An 18894-nucleotide genomic window follows, 5' to 3' on the forward strand; every position below is an offset into this window, starting at 1 on the left:
ATCCTTTGGTTGGGAAGATCCCCTGAAGAAGGGAATGGCAATCCACTCCAGTGTTCTTGCCTGGAGAATTACATGGACAGAGGAGCCTGGTAGACTATGGTCCATGGGGTCACAGAGTCAGGCACGACTGAGTGACTTACAGTTTGAACCATTCATTAAATCCCATTCAGCAGTCAGCCACCTATTCCAAGGTTAAGAGGCAAAAGTTGATGCCAATGCATGTACATTAGAAAGAGCATGGATGTAAGAGTCAGAGGACCATGACATCCTATCTGTTAACTTTTGCCTTACGTATTGAGGTGCTCCTATGTTGGGTGATATATAAATATTTAAGATTGTTATATCTTCTTGGATTGATCCATTGATCATTATGTAGTGACCTTCTTTGTCTTTTGTAACAGTCTACTTTAAAGTCTATTTTGTCTGATGTAAGTATTGCTACTCCAGCTTTCTTTTGTTTTCTATTTGCTCGGAATACTTCATTTTCAGTCAGTATGTGTCTCTAGATCTGAAAAAGTAATATATATATATATATATATGATAATATATCATATACATTATATATATATATATCTCTGAATCATTTTGCGGCACACCTGAAACTCACACAACATTGTAAAATCAACCATACTTCAAGTAAATAAATAAATAATAAAAATTGGAAAAAAAAATTGCGCAACTTGGAGGTCCTGGGCAGACACATTTGGTTTCCAGGGATATCCCCCTTGCTCTGTGTCTCTTCTGTAACAGGAACAGTAAAGCCTATCTAGCAGCACTGTTGTGAAACAGCACATCATCGAGTCCTGAGAAGGACATGGCAACACACTCCAGTGTTCTTGCCTGGAGAATCCCGGGGACGGGGGAGCCTGGTGGGCTGCCATCTATGGGGTCGCACAGAGTTGGACACGACTGACTCGACTTAGCAGTAGCAGCAGCAGAGTCCTGACACACAGTGGGTCCTCAGAAAAGTCTGTTAGCCCCAATACCCTTGACCATATTTTATTTTCAAATTCTTTGCATCAAATAATGAGGATCACATTAATGATACTAATTTGTCCTGTTTATACTCTTTGTAAACATTTGTCCTATTGCATGTGTGTATGGCTGAGGAGCTGGAAGTCTTGAAAGTTCTGCTATTGCTTTTAGCTAGCCCTCTACACAGCCACCAGGTAGGAATCATCATACCTATCATTCACTGAGAATTTGCTATGTTTCAGGTTCAATCCGAAACATTTCTTATATTCTATCTGCTTTCATCTTCACAACAAGCCTAAACAGGAGTTGCCAAATCTAGCCCTGGCCTGTTTTTTTGTATAGCCCACAAGTTCAGAATAGTTCATACATTGTTGAATGTTTGACACATATATATATATATATATATATATATATATATATATATATACTACATAGCTAGTGGGAACCACCTGTATAGCACAGGGAGCCCAAGCTCGGTGCTCTATAGTGACCTGGATGGGTGGGATGGGGGTGAGATGGGAGGGAGATCAGAGAGGGAAGGAATCTATGTGTACAAACAGCTGATTCACTTCCTTGTACTGCAGAAGCTAATGCAACATTGCAAAGCAATTGTGCTTCAATAAAACAAACAAACAAAAAAGGTATGCTACGAAGACTACATATGCTGCAAAGCCTGAGATATTTATTCTTTTTTAAATTTTATTTATTTTTTTAATTGATGGAAAATTGCTTTACAATTTCATGTTAGTTTCTGCCATACAACAATATGAATCAGTCATAATTTTATATATATATACATATATATGTGTATATATATATATATATATATATATATATATATATATATCTTCTCCCTTGAGCCTCCCCCTCCCCTCCTCCATCCCACTCCTCTAGGTCATCACAGAGCTCCCTATGTTATTTAGCAATCTCCCACTATCTAGTTAACACATGATCGTGTATATATGCCAGTGCTACTTTCTCAATTCATCCCACCCTCACCTTCCCCAACTGTGTCCACAGTATGTTCTCTACTAGATTCATCTATATTATTTTTATAGATTCCATATATATACATTAATATGTGATACCTACTTTTCCAACTGACTCATTTCACTTGTATAAGAGGCTCTAGGGTCACCCACCTTGCTACAACTGACTCAGATTTGTTCCTTTTTTTGTAGCCAAGCAATATTCCATTGTGTATATGTACCACAACTTCTTTGTCCATTCATCTGTTGATGGACATCCAGGTTGCTTCCATGTCCTGACTATTGTAAATATTGTTGCAATGAACACTGAGGTACATGTGTCTTTTAGAACTGAGATTTTCTCAGGGTATAGACTCAGCAGGGGGATTGCTGAATCGTGCGGTAGATTTATTCGTAATTTTTAAGGAATCTCCATACTGTTTTCCATAATGGCTGCATCAGTTTACATTCCCACCAACAGGAGGGCTCCCTTTTCTCCACACCCTCTCCAGCATTTACTGTTTGTAGATTTTTTGATAATGGCCTTTCTGACTGGAGTGAGGTGATATCTCACTGTAGTTTTGATTTACATTTCTCTAAAAATGAATGATGTTGAGCATCTTTTCATGTGTTTTTTTGTGTGTGTGGTTTTTTTTTTTTTTTTTGGCCATCTGTATGTCTTTTTTTTTGGAGAAATGTCTGTTTAGGTCTTCTGCCCATTTTTTGATTGGGTTGTTTGTTTTTCGGATATTGAGCTATATGAGCTGCTTATATATTTTGGAGATCAACCCTTTGTCAGTTGCTTCATTTGCAATTATTTTCTCCCATTGTGAGGGTTGTCTTTTCATCATGTTTATAGTTTCCTTTGCTGTGCAAATGCTTCTAAGTTTTATTAGGTTCCATTGTTTATTTTTGTTTATTTTTCCATTAATCTAGGGGATGGGTCAGAGAGAATATTGCTGTGATGTATGCCAGAGTGTACTTTCTATGTTTTTCTCTAAGAGCTGTACAGGTTCTGGCCTTACTTTAATCCATTTTATCTTTAATCTATTTTTATTTTGGTTTTGTATATAAGTGTTAGGAAGTGTTCTAATTTCACTCTTTTACACGTAGTTGTCCAGTTTTTCCAGCACCACTTACTGAAGAGGTCAATTCTCCATTGTATATTCTTGCCTCCTTTGTCAAAGATAAGGTGCCCATAGGGAGCATGGATTTTTCTCTGGGCTTTCTATCTTGTTCCATTGGTCTATATTTCTATCTTTATGCCAGTATCATACTGTCTTGATGACTGTGTACTAACTCATTCTTTACAAAAAAAAAAAAAAAAATCTTGCTAATCCCTGGCCTATAAGACTATGGTCCCTTTACAGATGAGAAACTTAGTTTTTTTTAGAAAGGTGAAATAATTACCCAAGGCCACACAGAGAGTAACAAGTGACAAGTCTTGGTTCCAGGACTAATTTTCTACCCCTGGTCTTAAAACTAGCTCTGTTGCTTTACATTATATTTAGAAGGAACTTTCCCTTTGACTTAAGCATATACTTGACCCATCCATAGCTTGTTCTAAGGGGTTTGTGACATGCCTTCTATATTGCCTACAACCCTATATGTGCTGCATCTTGCCTCCCCTTATGCTTATAAAGAGACAAGGGTGGGGAATGGGGAGGTATCAGGTTCTTTGCCCACTCCCGAGTTTCCAAAGCAGCAGAGGGTCAAGGGCTGGGAGAAGTCTGACAATCCAAAGAAGAGCCTGCTGAGGCGGAAACACGTTCTTTGTCTTGGAGCTTCCGGATTCCAGCTGTGGGGGAAGGGAGAGAACTCTGCGTTTTCTTTCCGGAGGAAAACATGGCTGGAGGTTTCCAGGTAAGCACACATCTGAGCAGCCTTGTTGTCACTCTGTCTGGACTTTGAGGGGAAAGACACCTGAACACCACACTGCTTCAGCTCCAGCGGCTCACCTGCTGAGAAGAGCAGCTGCTCCCCGTTTCATCTGTTTCATATTCAGCAGGAGGATTAGTTTAAGGTTCTGACCCTGGGAAAACAATGCCTACAGACTACAGTAAGCGCTCTGTTATCCTGTCCATCTGGGAGTGAGGTGCCCAGCTATGTCAAATGTGCTGGTTCCTGGAGAGCTAGTTGCCACATAGACCATTGGCCAGAGATTGGTATTCGAAGACGCAGAACGCATAAAATAGGCTTTGACCTAAAACTATCCGGAATATAATTCCATCTTTCTTAGATATTTCGGCAGGCATGGTGCCTTGGGGACATTGTCCGAATAGGAAGAAGGTAGAGGAAATTAAATTCACCGTTTATTGAGTTCTATGCTGCTAGCAAGCACTGAGCGGAAGCCTTAAATCAATAAAGGATTTAATGCTGACAATCTTCCAATGAGGCATCTCCACTTTACAAAAGAAAAAACTGAGGCTCGATGGGTTCGTTCATTCGTATGGTATTTACTGAGCACCTTTGCTTGACCTCAGCACTGGGAATACCTATCTCTGCCCTCCTAGAGCTCCTATTCTTGGAGCAGAGCTTGAGTTAAACAAGTACAAGTAATTGATCAATTGTGGCAGGGATGAGAGTCACCAAGGGCAAGTCATGCTGCTATGACAACACCTAACGGAGGAAGCTGGCTCAGTTTGATCATCCAAGAAGACTTTCCTAGGGAAGTGAAATTGAAGCTGAGACCTGAGGTGTTCATAGGAGAGGGGCAAGAGAACGCACCCAGCAGGTGGAAAGAAGTATGGTCCTCCCAAAGAGTGACAACACGCCAGGCAGCTGGGGCAGAAAGTGAGGGCTGGGGAGTGACACAAGGTGAAGCTGGTGAGGTCAGGAGAGCCTAGACCAGCAGGGCCAGCCTCGCGGTCCAAGCAAGGATGTTGGACTTTATTCCAGGAAGTCACAGCAGGGTGCAAGCCAAGCAGACAGGGCAGTCCTGCAGAAGGCCAAACTCTTAGAAGTAAGAAGCAAGCCAGAGGTCAAGTGCAGGTTCAACTCTAAAGTCTATGTTTTCTCCATGGTCACCAGCATATCATTAACATTTTTTTTCTGAAGCAAGCTGATTCAGTTAAGGGATAGGATCTTTCAAGAAAGACCGAAAGGGACTCCAGTGTAGAAAGAACACCCTGGATTAGGAATCAGAAATCTTGGGTTGCCTCAGATCATTCCTGATCAGGCCTCAGTTTCCTGTATGAGACAGACAGTGCTTAGACTAAGTGCTCAATGAGTTATCACATGGAAAACACTTCAAACCATGTAGAACCCATAGTAAATGATCGATAAATCTTAGGTGTTGGTTTTATCAACCTCTTTGAATGCTAGTATTTTCTGATTTTTAGTATAAATTCTGTGACTGTGTATGCACTTTTTCAGAACCCTCCCTGCCCAGACACAATCATCAATCTTGGTTATTTCTAGAAAAAGTTAAGAAAATTGTCCTTTTGACATAATCCTAGAATTTTCCAGTAGCACTTCAGGAGCTCTTGTCTTCCTGGATTTTATAGCCCACTTAAATGTTTGCATAATTGATTCACCCCTCTTACAGGATTTACCCACATAACCCACAGGCAGAAATTTAATTACAGATCTGAAGGGACTTACTGTTATAATACTGCAGAGCTTTCCTAGTTTAAGTGATAATTAAGGCTTAAATTCCACTGGGATCAAGCAACTTTTAAAGGGTCCTCTCCCTCTGCCAGCCCATATTGTACCAAAGGTAGTTTGGCTTTTGAAATGCAGGACAATACTAAATAAGAAATTACTTTGTGTGCTATATGCAAGGTTGGATCTGCTTTTCTTTGGTTTCTTGATTTAGAGATAATACATTTCCACATCCATGTTGTGTCCTGATAGCCTATTTCTGGAAGCTGGGAAGAGCTGAGAGGGCTACTCTTGATTATTATAGAAAATATTCAATCCTTAGGCTGCTTCCCAAAAACCACCCCATCCCACCACATAGCAAGTTCTTGGGTCCTTGCCTTTCTTTTGCCCAGCTGGTGTGTGCTTTCTCTGGGAATGCAAACTCATTTTAATATTAGCTTAAGCAAGGCATAATTAGGAACACAAATCTGCAACAAAAAAAACAATATAATTCATTCAAAAGCTAAGACTTGATGACTTTTGGATTATCTGTCATTAGGCTTTTTTTTTTTTTTAACATCCCCATTGCTCTCCATTCCAGTAATTGAAAGCTGTCTGTACGTTTAAGTATGCAGCTGTAATTGGCCCGCTAATATGCTCTCCCAGGCAAGCTCTGTTGTTTTGCAAGAACAAGAAACAGGATAGCTCATCCTCCTTTTGCAAGCTTAGTAAAGGAAGAGGCAGAAGTTCTTTCTCGATTCCTCCTGTGACAGATGCAAGAATAGAACTCACTATGCACTGAAGCTGAGTCACACACTGAGGGTAATTTTTATTCTGGGTAACAGTTCTTATTTTCCATAATCATCTTTTCTTGAGCTTTGTCTTCAGGCTTAACCATCTGCCCTCTCCTTCAACAGATTCATTTTGTCTTGAGAGCGCGTTCCTTTACCCCTTTGTCAAAACTGCAAAGCTCAAACAAACAAAAATAGCCACCCACCTCTGCATTATCAACTTTTTGTCATCGGAAGACTTCATCGTCTGCACAAAAGTAACTGTGTCAAGCGCTCTTTTATATAACCATGTGTGTACCTGTGTGGGTGTGTAAATGTGCATGTTAGCAAAACTTAAAATCAAAAATGCGCTTATATCACAGTCAGAGAGTCACAACATGACGGGGCATTTTTTCAGGTAGAGGACCTTTGACTCACTCCTTAATATATAACACCCTCCTGGTAGGAAGGTGAACAAAATCCTGCATGATTTAGCTCCTAAACTATCCTTCTAGCCTCATCTCTCATCACTCCCCCACTGCGTGCTCTATGCTGTGGCCATGCTAGCAGAATCTGTGCCTTGAAATTCATACTCCTTGCCTCCTCCAGACTTTACCACATGTTTTCACTCTACCTGGAATCTTCCTCTGCTCCATCCCTGAAGTTTTTAGTCCTCATCCTCCACATCTCAAGTTAATTGTCACCTCTTGTGAAACTTGGCTATGGACCTGGATCCACATACAGTTGCACAAATTTTTCAATTACAGAAAACAATTTTTTAACTCTTTCTTCAGTCAAGGCTGTATACTAGGCATCTGGGGTAAAGGAAAAAGAGGAAGAGGGCTTTGATGAAACATCCAAAGCTTTCCAGTATCCCCATCTCTAGCCCTTGAAAACAAAATGATCCCTAAGACTCTGAACTGCTAATATCCTTATACTATAGCCATATAATTTGCTGGTTCTCTGTGCCATTTTACACAGGACTCTAATCATTTTTTATTCTAAATTCCTTATGAACAAGGTCTGTCCTACTTCTAAATGACCTACAAAGCCTAGCACCAGGATGAATATATAAAAAATACCAACAAACACAATTGATTAACTTCCTATTGACCTGTCCTTAGAGTGTCTTCCATAAGAATCATTGAGCAGCATGGCGAAATGCCCAGGAGACTATAAACGGCATAAAGACAGGGACTTGGTTTACCATGTTCAGCATCCTTCCCAAGTCCTAACACAATACCTGACACACCATAGACACTCAGTAAATATTTATGGAGTAAGTAGAGGAATGAACGATGACATAAAGGCAGCAGTGAACAAAAGTCTTGCCCTAAGGGACCCTCTAGACAACGAAAGAGACTTAAACTCACATTGTCCTCTCTCCTCCCAAACTTTTCATTGAAAATTAAGTTCATTTTTTTTTTCCTCACTTCTTCTCAGAGATCTCTTGACATGGGGTCTTTCCTTTTTTCTTAGGTAACCCTTGGAAGGAAAATGAATAATCTTAACAGAAACACACAGGCAGAAATCATCTTCTAAATAGCTTTGGACAACACCAGGAATGATGATTGGCATAACTTCTACTCTGGAAGGCTTCACAGAGGTAAAATAAATGACAATTATTTCTGTCATGGCCTTCTTTTCACCATGAAGAGTCAATGACAATCATTACAAAATATAAAAGCAAAGTCTGAAGTACAAGCCAACAAATCTTCATTCTGTGTATTTGAGATAAAACCTTAAAAGATGAATAAGGCTGGAGTGAAGTGAGAGAGAATGCAAACAACTCCATACAACATGATAATCGCTATGCTGGAAGGATGGACAGAAAGTTGAGGAAATAATGAAGATGAAGCAATTAATTCTGTCTAGAGCATAGAGGAAAATGTCACAGAGAAATTGATCATTGACCTAGTCCTTCATGATGGTAGGATCAGCAGGTAGAAGTGAGATGAGCAGTCCAGGTACAGAGAGCAGCATAAAACATGAAGCGTGCATCATGCTCCAAGTGATTAAGGCAGCTTGGCTAAGATAGGTTATCAACAATTTTAACCCAGTTTCATTTATCCCTAAGGAAAACAGTTGTAGGTTTAGCTTACATTGAGAAAGCACATCATAGCAAAATCTACTATGCATATAGTACAGCTCTTGAACAAATGTATATTTTATCAATCACTATTGCGGCTATGTATAGATACAAAAAATACTAACACATTGCCAAGGTATGAAAACAGTCTAAGTGTCCATCAACAGATGAATGGATATATATCTACTTTACATATATATATATATATACAGTCCTATATATCACTTTGTGACTCCAACTCTTTGTGACTCCATGGACTGTGGCCCACCAGTCTCCTCTGTCTGTGGGGATTCTCCGGACAAGAATACTGGAGTGGGTTGCCATGCCCTCCTCCAGGGCATCTTCCCAATCCAGAGATTGAACCCAGTTCTCCCATGTTGCAGGTGGATTCTTTATAGTCTGAGCCACCAGGGAAGCCCAAGAACACTGGAGTGGGTAGCCTATCCCTTCTCCAGGGATCTTCCTGACCCAGGAATCGAACGAGGGTCTCCTGCATTGCACGCAGATTCTTTACCAGCTGAGCTACCCGGGAAGCCCAGGACTACTATTCAACCATAAAAAAGAATGACATTTTGCCACCTGCAAGAACATGGATGGACTTGGAGGGTATTGTGCTAAGTGAAATAAGTCAGACAGAGAAAGACAGATACTGTATGATATTACTTACATGTGGAATCTAAAAAATATAACGAACAAGTGAATAAGACTAGGAAAGAGCCAGACTCACAGATTCAGAGAACAAACTAGTGGTTACCAGTGGGGAGAGGAAAGGGGTAGGGGCAATAAAGGGGTGCGTGAATGTGTGCTTAGTCACTTCAGCTGTGTCTGACTCTTTGTGACCCCATGGACTGTAGGCCACCAGACTCCTCTGTCCATGGGATTCTCCAGGCAAGAATACCAGAGTGGGTTACCATGCCCTTCTCCAGGGGATCTTCCCAGCCCAGGGATCAAACCCGTGTCTCTTGCATTGCAGGTGGATTCTTTATCCACTCAGTCACCTGGAAAGCCCAATATAGGGGTAGGGGATTTAAAAAAGGATAATCATGGGATTGTATGAAATCATGTTTGTGAAACTTTTATTTATTTTTTGTGCGTGAAACTTTTAAAAACTGTAAGCACTACAGAATTTTAAAAATCTTTCATTCGATGTTTTAAAAAATTTAAAAAAGTCAACCCCATCTATAAATTTCAATGCAGTAGTCCTAAATAAAATGTTTGTTGATAGATTTTAAAAAGTAGTAACACATGATGTCAGACTTAAGGTTCACATCATCTTCCCTTTCTGTAAAAGTCCCACTGAAACTAAAACAGAAGATTTTTATCTAGAAAAAAATAAGTGATCTTCCTAGAAAATCTTCCTGGTGAGGAAATCAGAGCTTGAGAAAGAAGACGACTAGGACTTTAGGCAGTTCCTTCCACCCACACAGAAGTGCAATAATGTGTCTGGGGGGAGATGAGTTGGAGGAGGAGAGGGACAAGCAGAAAAGGAATGGCAACTCTGCCCAGGAGGGACATATTGTTCCCCATCACGAAAGTGAGGTCATTCTCCTTTGCAAAGGTTGAGGTTCCCCGCATGCCATCTTCTCAGGGAAACCCTACTTACAAAGAGCCCCCAGGCAGCCCTGTAATGCAATCATCTCTATAGCTACAGAAAAACCATATCCTACAGCTCAACTCTCACTCAGAGATAACCTGGGAATTATCCACAGACACGGGAGGAAAATTCACTGACACCAGAGAAAACAGGAAATCCAGGGAACAGAGAAGAGGGTTTTTGTTTTTTTTAAGTCATTAGAATCCTCAGAGTCTAGATTTTGTATCAATTAAACATGAACAGGGTGCTATATAATAGGGAACCATCAGCCAAAAACAAAATAGTTCTTAGAAATTAAAAATGACAAGAAATTCAATAGGTAGGATGAATAATACACTAAATACAGCAGACAACCAAACTGGCTACTCAGAAAAATAAAAACAAGAAAACTTCTCAAGATTTACATCAAAAACTTTAAAAATATGCATACGATGAGAGAAAAAATAGGAGACAAGGGGGGAAAGGGAGTATGAGTAGGCAGTGAGGCAGTGTTTTTGACTTTCCCTAACAAAAACCCAATGATTCTCTTCAGCTTATAAAGACAAGAAATTAGAGGTTTGAGTATATTATTTAAGGTCATATGGTTACCAGTAGAACTAGAAACACAGCCTATTAGCAGTGATTGCCCCTAGGACATGACACTGAGTTGAGGAAGCTGCCTCCAGGATAAAAGAGCTTCTTTTGTGGACTCCTGTTTTCTTTGGAAAAGATAATTACTACATAGATACACATTTATTCTAATATTTTTAATAAAGTTCTCCTGAAAAAAAGTATAACACATTGGCAGAATTGAGACACCATTTCCATCTCTGTCGAATCTATTCTCTGCCAATATGGGGATCCTGTGTATGCATCAAAAAGAAACCCGAGCAGGAAGAATATATTCTATTTATTTATTCATTCAGTCATGCAACAAACATGAATTGAATGCCTGTTGTAGGTCAAGGGCTGTTCCTGCAAAAATAAAACAGTTCAGATAAAGCAGTTAATACACAACAAACATCCTTGCCTCACAGAGCTGTGTTCTTCCCTTATCACAATAATGTCAGGGTTATTTCTTTTCAATTAATAGGCTCAGTGTTAACTGATTGATTCTACTCATATAAAGTTTTAAAATAGGTAAAGCTCATTTATGATGAAAAAACATCAGAAAAACAGTTACCCCTTTCGGGGAATTGACTAGAAACAGGAGCATAAGGGAATTTCCCGGTGTGGTGGAAATGCTGTATACATTGACAGGATTTCAGGTTACACAGATATATGCATTTTTCTAAAAATCACGGTATTGTACATTTCAGATTTGTACATTTCCCCTTATGTGAATTTAGCAAAAAAAAAGAAAAAATTGACAACAAAATTTGAACTAAAAAAAAAAATTGGGCTCAATGTTACTCTAACTAAGGAATGTGTTTCTCAGGTGAAAAATAAATCACATTATTTTCAGAAGAAAAAAATTAAATATTTCACAATGATGAGGTGTGTTTACTGTTAGGTAAATTCAGGAAGAACCCGATGTCCTCCCAACTTCACCCCAAGAAGAGATCTTCCCAAGGATGGGGGGGAAGATCAGATGTGAAAAATTTGAAGAGGAGAGTTTCTGGGGAAAAGGACAAGATAAGGAGATTAAGTTGGGGAAGGAGGCAGCTACCATGAAAGACTAGAAGGTGAGGCTCTTTTGTACAGTGCCTGGGAACACGCTAACCAGAAGAGTCCCAACTCCTCGCCATCAAGCTCTGTGCTATTTGGGGAGGCTCCGGTGACCCTTGAGTAAACAAATTGCTTGCCCCTCCCTCATGAGGCTTGGTCCTGGGGAGGATTAACCTGGGGGTACTCAAGAACAGACATGTTCCCTGACCAGAAGCCACTTTCTAGGTTCACAGAAAGAAAGACCAAGACCCCAAGCTTGAGAGCAAGTCAGTGCCAGGAAAATTCTGTTCTTTCCTTCAGCAGGTCTCCTGGGACAACCTCCACCTCCACCCCAGCAAATATGATCACAAAAGAAGGGTACTTCTGACATGAACTAATATTTATGCCTACTACCAGCAAGTGGAAAGACACTAGAGGGAATAATCGCAAAAGAAGCTAGATTAGACCTAGACAAAATTAAGAAATTCCATTTTCTCTGCGAATCCTGGGAGATGCATGAGTTAAGTTTTGTGAACCTACAGCATATGTTTCAGTCACATTACTTATTCAGGCTGCAGACTTCTTGATGTACATATGTTCTTCTGATCTTTCCAAATAATTCCATAAGACCCCAGAGTGCACAAGTTGGAAACATTAGGGCTAGCAGGAAGGGCGCTTATTGGGGGGAAGTGAGAAAATGAGGCCAGGGAGGCAGATTTTTGAAAACCACTACTTGTGCCATACCACAAATTCAGAGGAGAGCCAAGAACCATACAAAGGTACAAAATGTCCAAAGAAGAAAGGAGTGAAGGAAGAGACGGTTTTTAAGGAAGGGAGTGATAGAATCAGATCTGGGTTTTGGAAAGACGATGCTGGCAGTATCTAAAGAGTGAATTTACAGAGAAAGAGATTTGCAGACAGGGAGCAGACCTAGGAGGCTACAGTCCTTAATCAGACAAGAAGTGCCCTAAACTAAGTCACCATTTCTGCACAAACTTGAACTGGTTCTGTGTACGTGTGTGTGTCAGTCGCTCAGTCGTGTCCAATTCTTTGTGACCCCATGGACTGCAGCCCGCCAGGCTCCTCTGTCCATGGGATTCTCCAGGCAAGAATGCTGGAGTAGGTTGCCATGCCCTCCTCCAGGGGACCTTCCGACCCAGGGATTCAAACCCGCGTCTCCTGCATTACAGGTGGATTCTCTAAATGCTGAGCCATCGGGGAAGCCCCAACTAACTCTGAGCAGGTGCAAATGGGAGGTGCATATGTCCACCCTGCTTCTCAACCCAAGTCTTCTCTGAAGTTGCTGCCCAAGCATCTATTCTGCAGTCTCACACAAACAATCCAGCAAGAAGAAGGTGTGAATGCCTGGGGGCATCAGCTTGCATGTTGCCGGATGGGAGTGTCCCAAGTGGACAGTTCTGAGATGAGACTCCTAAGGCTCCACAGAGGACCTCGCAGGATCGGGACCCCTCAGCGGTCCCCAGCCCGGGACCGCAACCCTGACTGGCCTTCTTTTCCTTCCAGATGTCCATGCCTCTCCCTCTCACAGCTCCCCGGGCCTGCCCTCGAACAAACCGCCGTCCGCAGCTCCCTGGGGCTGCCCTCAAACACACCGCCATCCACAGCTCGCGTATTAGATCTTGTCCTTCCTGGAACCCAGGCTACCACAGGTACCCACAGCACCAGCTTCTCACATGAGGTTTGGTGCCAGAGAAGCAGAAGGTTCCCCAATGGCGGGGCTTTCCGGTGTGCGTGACGGAATGACGTGCGCTGGGCTACGTGACGTGACTCACGCACACGGCTCCCTTTTCATTCCGCATGGCTGGAACCCGGCTCCTGGCCTGTGAGAAGCTGGCTCCGTGAAGCTCTGACTTCAAGACTGTTTGCTTCCCGCCTTTCGTATATGTGGTTTCATTTCTACGTTGTCTTCTCTCCTGTTCTTCTTCCTCCTCATCCCTCCATTCCTTTTGTCCCCTCATGTCTTTCTTTTTCACTCACATCACAGAGTCCATTTTCATGTTCTGAGGTAAAATTCTTTTCTAAAAGCTTTTATTGAAAAATAGTTGGTTTACCGCAATGTGATAGTTTCAGATGTATAGCAAAGTAATTCAGTTATACATATATATGTATATATATTCCTTTTGAAATAATTTTTATAATTCTTTTCCATTACAGTTATTACATGATAATGAGTAGAGTTCCCTGTGCTGTAGTAGGTCCTTGTTGATTATCTTTTTATACAGTTATTGCTGTTGTTTAGTCACTAAGTTGTGTCCGATCCTGCGACCTCATGGACTGTAGCCCGCTGGGCTCCTCTGTCCATGGGATTTCCCAGGCAAGAATATTGGAGTTGGTTGCCATTTCCTTCTCCAGGGGATCTTCCCGATCCAGAGATTAAACCCAAGTCTCCTACATTGGCAAGCAGGTTCTTTACCACTGAGCCACCTAGGAAGCCCATTTTATGCAGTAATAATATGTATATTTTAATCCCAAACTAACTGAGCCACATTTATGTACAGAGGGAACCAACAAGTAAATTGGTACTAAACATAAGAAGCCAAGAGTGAAAGTAACCCATCACTTCACAGGGTGATTTGCTAGCAGGGTGGTCTGGTGATTAGGGGTCTCCTGGGCACCCTAACTAGGTTTTCACAAAACGCAACCGTGACTGGGTTTGCTTCTCCACCCAAGGGTGCAGAGGATGCCTTTCTGTACAGGTGGAGCATAGAGGCAGCCTGCTCCCTCAGAGGCCTGGTGCAGGGTTGTATCAGGGCAGGGGCTGCTGCAGTGGTTAAGTTTGTCTGTTCCTGAGCCATGTTGCAATGAGACTCTCTTTCACACTGTAAAGTCACCGTGACAAAAATATGAATGTGGAAACATGAACAAATCTTTACTGAGCAATACTTCCTTACTCTGCCTAGTTAGACTTGTTGGAGTAAAATCCTAGACATTTTCGGTGATGCAAAGAACCTGTTTCATTGCTTTTCAACCCAGATGTTAGTGTGTGACAAATGACAGTGAAGCTTTTCACCCTATGTATAAGTTGCCAGAAGCTTACAAGTGACACAAAACTTCACCACTATGCCACCCCTGCCCTGCAGCCACACACCCACTCCTTTCTCTCTCTGGTCCAGAGAGAGAAATCCAGTTCCTTTCTTATAATCTACAGAGCGCATACCAAAAGAAGCTGCTAGGTTAAGACCCAGTCTTAAAAACCTTTTTTCCTGTCTTTGTAGCAAGCTATCATTTTTCATTTCCTTCTAAGTCAGACACCACCTAGGAGATTTACCTCTTTTCATTGATGTCAGCAGGAACTGACCTCTTGTCTAGCTGTCCTGAATCCCTATTGTCAGTTTGCCTTTGACCAGAAATATCTATATAAGCAGAGAGGGAATGACAGCATTTATCTCTTTAAAAAATTCCATGTTCTGTGTTCAAGGTCAGTTTCCCAAAGATTCACTTGAGGAGCGGGGGTGGGGGTTTTGGGGCAATCTGCCAATGGGCCTGGGTCAGAAGCAGCTGGATGAGATGCCATTTTTTCACATGCAAACAGTGGCAAAGAGATTTGTTTATGCCTTGTCATGACTGGACAACCCAAATACCATCAAGCCTGCATCAGCACTCGGGTCTGGGTTTTGTCATTGTCAGTCCCTCTGGTATTCAGAAGAGATGCTGGCTCAGGAGGGCCAACAGAGTTTAATTTCCAAATGCATCTGAAATCCTTTAAGCCTTTTGTTGGAGCCATTGCAAAATCATAGTGGCTATAAGCCTTTTTTTTTTTTTTTCCCTTCAGTGGTTGCATCAGTCACCGAGACAAGCACAACTGACTCTTTCTCCAGAGAGACGTTGGCATCTGTGGTCCAAAGGTTAAGCATGCTGGGGCCTGGCGGGGGGAATTGCATTTCATTGGAGAGTCCAAGTGGGTGCAGGCTGAGCTCAGCAGCCGCTTGGGAGCAAGAAGCAATTGCTGGCTGTTCTTTCTCCAGGGGAAGGCGAGCAGCATATGGTGTTCTGTGTGTGACACAAATGGTTAATTTCCACCAGCTTTTCTGTAGTTTCAGCAGCTCTGGGATTAGAAGGGACAGGTTCTTTACAATTCCCTCCAATATCTCTCAAAGTTACTTTCCAAGTCTTTGCTTTTGTTCTGCTGTTTCTCTTTCAGCAGCTTTATTTTGCTTGGAGGTAAACACTTGGCTTGGGATTGAGGGGAGATTTAACTGCTTTGATTTTTTTTTTTTGCTTTTGCTTTTACCCAGGGTCACTGGAACAGTTATATCAAATCTTGAAATAGTCTTAAATGTTTCTACTCTACATGTGTGTGCAAACACTACACACACATACCCACACACACATGCTCACCCCCTTCCATATAATGTTTATTAATGATTGTGGAACTATATTGGTCCACATGGACTAAAGATTAGCTGGAACAAAGGCAAAATGTTTTGTAAATTTGAAGGTGGGGGGAGGGAAGAGCAAGGGCAAAAAGGAGGGAGGGAAAGAGAGAGAGAAACTAATAATAATAATAACTGCCATTTATTGACAACTTTCTATGCGCTGGGTAGTGGTGGTGGTTTAGTTGCTAAGTTATGTCTGACTCTTGTGACCCCATGGACTGTAGCCCACCGGGTTCCTCTCTCCACAGGATTTCCCAGGCAAGAATACTGAAGTGGGTTGCCATTTCCTTCTCTAGAGCATCTTCCTGACTCAGGGATTGAACCTGGGTCTCCTACATTGCAGGCGGATTCTTTACCCACTGTGCTGGGCACACACGCATTCATATTCATTGAATTGTCTCGAAATCTATCAGACAAAGGGGTTATTACTACCCTCATTTTATAGATGAGAACACTGAGGTCTGAATTACTTGAGACATCATCCCAGATCCAAGCCAGGTTTTTCTAGCACAAAAGCTATTCCTAATCATGATATCATAATGCCTATCAATAGCACATGCCTGACTCATTTTCTTAGAATTCTGTTTTTGAAGAAGATAATTGTATCATTGCTTTTTCATAGCAACAAGTTCTGAGGGGAACAATAATAATGATTACAACAATAATTATTGGTATTTTTAGAGTTTAGTCACAACCACTGGAGCCTACATAGAGTATCTCACTTAATGTTTACACAAACTTGCATATATGTAAATAATAATAATATATATTATTTCCACTTGACCAAGAAAAGTTAAGACTTTTTAAGTCAGCAGCCTATCCCAGGTCACCAACAAGCAAAGGGCAAACTGGAATTCCAAATCTCATCAGCTGATTCTGAAGTCCTAAAACTTCTCAGAGTCTGTTTCATTTTCTTCTTACTGTTTTCTTAGGGGAAAAGTCCCAGAAGAGTGTAGTTGCAGGACTTCTCTGGTGATCCAGTGGTTAAGACTTCACCTTCCAGTGCAGGGGTTGCAGGTTCGATCCTTGGTCAACATGCCTAGAAGCCAAAAAAATAAAACATAAAACAGAAGCAATATTGTAACAAATTCAATAAAGACCTTAAAAAAAAGTCCACATCAAAAAAAATATTAAAAAAAAAAAGAAGAGCATAGTTGTTTAGTCATTTTCCAGTTTATCTGTGAGTGCCAGCATCTTGTTTCTAATACACAGAGAAATTTATGCCTTGAACATATTGTATAAGTACATTTGGAGAGATAATTGTTTCATAAAATGAGAAACAAGCATTTACTGAACTTCAACTATATGCCAGGCCCTCCCTCGGAATACTAACATTCAAAGGAACCTTCAGTACATAGACAAGGAGGCTCTTACATAAATGCTTTCAATAAAAAGTAGTGAGAACAGTGAGGGGCTATAGACTGCATGCCCAGATGCATGCAGTCTATAGCATTTAATGCAGTCGAGGCTCTGGGAGGCCCTGGTACCACACACTCATTGTTTGCAGATGCTTAAGTCTTCATGGCTAACACAATTTTAAAGGATAATCATGTTCTTGGCAATTCATGAAACTGATAAAGTAAAAGGCTCCCTACTGCCTCCTGAAGAATGGAACTGCACAGCAAGACCATCTCAACACAGATACCCCCACCCAGCCCTGCCTGCCCATCAGGACTCCCTTCTAAGGATTCTGAGTAGCAAGCAACACTGCGACGCCTCCATTTCAGTGCCAGGTGACTTGACTAGGTGGATACCCTGCCTAAAGCCTCTCTCCCTCAAAACCTGTACCAGGATCAGATATACCATTGGTACTTCATTTCTTTTTTTTTTTAATTTTTTTTATTTTTTTTTCATTTATTTTTATTATTTGGAGGCTAATTACAGTATCGTAGTGGTTTTTGTCATACATTGACATGAATCAGCCATGGATTTACATGTATTCCCCATCCCGATCCCCCCTCCCACCTCCCTCTCTACCAGATCCCTCTGGGTCTTGTAGTTCATTTCTGAATGTGTTTGCCACTTCCTGCTCTTTGGATTATTCCCTAGACTCTGTACTCCACTCCAAAAAAGACCTGAATTTTTCTTTTTGAAATGACTGATAATGATACAAAGTGATAGTGCCTCTAGGTTTGTATTTTTAAAAAGAAAAAAAAAAATGTCCTGACCAAAAAGCAAACAAACGAAAAACACACAAAAAAACAAACAACAACAAAACCTTAAACCCCAAGACCTGGAGATGATTGTCTTTGCTCATCACCAGATTTGAAAGCTAAGTGGCTCCATCAGGCCGGGCCATGAGAAAAGTAAGTAAAATAGAGGAAATCAGTAAAGAAAGAGAAGAGTGAAGCAGATAAACAATGAGAAGTAGAGACAAGACTTCACAGTCCCTAGGAGATAGAAGCCCTTGAAACTTCCCAGTTTCCTGCAAGTTTCAGTGGGGCCCACTTGTACTTCCCCTGAGTGCTGCCAATTTCTCTGTTTTATTTAATAAATCTTTTTCTGTGTTTTAGCTGGAGTGAGTTTCTCTTTCTTCCTACCAAAAGATGCTTGACAAGAAAACCTTCAAATCCTCCTCTGAATAATACATTTATCGTTTTAGTCCCCCGTTTCACCTCAAGAATCAGACCCAATCAGAGCTACTTATGATCCATCAAATGCATTTAGCCTTTTGCTCCTGCTCTGTCTTGGTTGATAGAGCAGGCTTGGAATGCCCATCGCCTACAAGTTTAAGTGTCCACAGCCCAGTCAGCCTTTGAGCCCCAGCTGGAAACTTCCTCCATATGGCTTCTTGGAACCTTTCTGTCTACAAGTAATTTCTCACTCCCCAATAGAGCCTTTTATGTAGGTTTCCTGGCTCTGGCACTTTCTCACTTACAATAGAGCTGTCAGG

Source organism: Cervus canadensis, chromosome 11, assembly GCF_019320065.1.
Source record: "Cervus canadensis isolate Bull #8, Minnesota chromosome 11, ASM1932006v1, whole genome shotgun sequence".
NCBI classification, from domain to species: Eukaryota; Metazoa; Chordata; class Mammalia; order Artiodactyla; family Cervidae; genus Cervus; species Cervus canadensis.